Source organism: Mesoplodon mirus (genome assembly GCF_964341445.2).
Source record: "Mesoplodon mirus genome assembly, chromosome: 1".
In the NCBI taxonomy this organism is placed as follows: Eukaryota; Metazoa; Chordata; class Mammalia; order Artiodactyla; family Ziphiidae; genus Mesoplodon; species Mesoplodon mirus.
This window is the reverse complement of record NC_138976.1, coordinates 232,773,808-232,777,010: the sequence shown is the minus strand read 5'-3', so window position 1 is coordinate 232,777,010 and position 3,203 is coordinate 232,773,808.

Below are 3,203 nucleotides of genomic sequence, written 5' to 3'. Positions count from 1 at the left end.
TTAGGATAACTAAACCCCTTATGCTGCACCTAACTCAGGCCCTGTATTTAGTCCCAAGTCCTTGACACTGTGCCTAATTAAGCCCTAGATCCTTGTCCTACGTCAGCGCTTGATACTGTTCCTAAGGCCCTAACACTATTCCTAACTCAGGGTCTGACACTACGTAACAGAAGGCCCTGACACTAGTCCTAACCAAGGCCCTGACCCTACACCTAACTCGGGCCCTGACACTGGCCCTAACTAAAGCACTTACACTATTCGTAACTCAGGCCCTGATACTATCCCTAACTAGGTCCGCGACACTACTCCGAACACAGGCCCTCACACGATTCCTTTGAAGGCTCTGATGCTAGTCCTAAGGCCCTGACACTGACCCTAACTAAGGCCCTGCTGCTGTCAATATCTAAAGTCCTGACACTATGCTGAGAATATATCCTAAAGAATGTCTTTATAACGTCCAAAAATTCTCCTGATTTAAGCCTTGACACTGTCCCTAAGTGAGGCCCTGAGGCTGTCCCTAACACAGGCCCTGAGAATGTCTTTAACAAAGACCCTGATGCTGATCCTACAGAGGCAATTGTGCTGCTCCTAAGCCTTACCCTGACACTGTCCTGGCTAAGGTCCTGAGAAGGGGCCTAAATAAGTCCCTGATACTCTGAATAACTAAGGCCTTCAAACTATCCCTCGCTCATTTCCTAACATTTTCCCTAGCCCGTAACCTGACTCGGTCTGCAGATAATGTCCTGCCTCTTATCCTACCTGAAGCCTTAATACTGTCCCTAACTTAAGTCACTGACTACTCCTAACTCAGGCCCTAACACTGGCCCTAACTAAAGCCTTCACACTACTCCTAACTCAGGTCCTGACACTGTCCCTAACAAATACCCTGACACTACTCATAACTCAGGCCCTGAGACGATACCTAACAAAGGCTCTGATGCTAGTCTTAACTAACGCCCTGACACTCTCCCTACCTAAGGCCCTGAACCTACTCCTAACTCAGGCCCTGATCATCTCTTTAGCTAGGACCCTAATGCTCATCCTACAAAGGCCCTGATGCTGCTCCTAACTCATGTCCTGACAGTGTCCCTAGCTAAGGGCCTGATGCTAGGCCTCACTCAGGCCCTGTTGCTCTTCCTACGTCAGGCTCTGATGCTGTCCCTACCTGAAGCCCTGACACTGGTTATAAACAAGGCCCTGGTACTCTCAGTAACTATGGGATTGACATCATCCCCAGGTCATTTCCTGACACTATACCTAGACGTTAACCTAACACTGTCTTTAGCTAAATTCGAGCCTCTAATGCCAACTAAATTCCTGATGCCTAACTCAGGCCCTGAATTTAGCCCAAAGGCCGTGACACTGTCCCAAACTAAGGCCTAGATGCTGGTCCTAACTCAATGCATGATACTCTCCCTAAGGCCCCAACACTACTCCTAACTCAGGCCCTGACAACTATCCCTAACTAAGGGCATGCTGCCATCAATATCTAAAATCCTGAGCTCATATCCTGAACCATCTATTACTAAGGTCCTGAAACTGTCCCTAAGTGAAACGTGACGTGGTCCCTGAGTGATGCCCTGAGGCTATCCATAAGAGACACTGATAATGTCTTTAACAAACACCCTGATGCTGATCCTACAGAGGCCCTTAGGCTATTCCTAACCCTTACCCTGACACTGTCCCTGGCTAAGGTCCTGACAAGGGGCCTAAATAAGTCCCTGATACTCTCAATAGCTAAGACCTTCAAACTATCTCTTGCTCATTTCCATACATTATCCCTAGCCCGAAACATGACTCGGCCTATAGATAATGTCCTGCCTCTTTTCCTAACTGAAGCCCTAATTTTGTCCCTAAGGCCCTGACTAGTCCTAAGACACTGACACTGTCCCTAACTAAGGCCTTGACAGTACTCCTAACTCAGGTATCACACAATACCTAGCAAAGGCTCTGATGCTAGTCCTAACTCAGGCCCTGATTCTTCCCCTAACAAAGGCTCTGCTTCATCAATATCTGAAGTCCTTACACTATCCCGAGCGTATATCCTGTTCCATCTCTTACTAAAGTACTGGAACTGTCCCTAAGTGAGGCCCTGAGTCTGACCCTAACAGAGGCCCTGAGAATGTCTTTAACCAAGACCCTGATGCTGATCCTACAAAGGCCCTTCTGCTCCTCCTAAGCCTTGCCCTGACAGTGTCCCCAGCAAAGGGACTGATGCTACGCCTCACTCGGTGCCTGTCGCTCTCCTTACGTCAGGCTCTGACGCTGTCCCTACCTGAAGCCCTGACACTGGTTCTAAAGAAGGCCCTGATTTCTCAGTAACTAAGGAGTTCGCACTATACCTGGGTATACTTGATACTTCTGTTCTATGGACTGTTATGTAGCCTATAAAAAGTGTGAGAGCTAAATCTGTTTTTCTACAGTGAGAAACATGACGTTCCAGATGTAAGGAACACCTGGATAAAATGAGAAAGCTACACATTATGATGGTCGTTTCAGGGAGTGGGAAAGGATGGCAAGTGGTAAAATATTATCTTTTCCTTTAATCTTTTTAAATTTCACTTGTTACAAACAACTTGAATTATAATTGTACTTTTTAAAAGTAACAATGGAAATTTAAAAGAAAAAATATATATTGTGTATAATTACATTTCATAGAATTATTATCCCTGAATCATAATTCTGTTAGTACACCAGTATAGAGATTATTTCTTAATATTTAGGTGAGAACCATTTCCTTCTGTTTTTCAAAATAATTCTGTAAACTCATTTCCAGTAATGGCACTCCTCCCCAAATCAAAGGTTTAACAAGGGAGATGCAAGCAGAATAATCATGAAAACACAAAGCAATACAACAGCAACAAAAAATTTCTAATTTCCAATAACAGCTCAATTTAGAAGAGAGTTTATATCTTCAGAACAAAAGCACTCCTCTTGACTTTCGAACCAGTCAAAATCTGGGTATTCTACAGTAAATCTGTGCTGTTATTCCCATAAAACTACCCTTTACTGCCTCTGCCTCCATTAGATTTCCTAAGCAGTAGTGTTTTTATGTACAGGTTAAAAACAAAACCTTAATGTTATTTATTTATAATATATGTGTTCTTTGTCTTATCCTATTGTCTAAAGTCTTCTCCATGGCTGGACCGCAAATAATGTTCCTTTACGTGCTAAGTGATATCTGGAGAGTGGGAGAGGTTTAA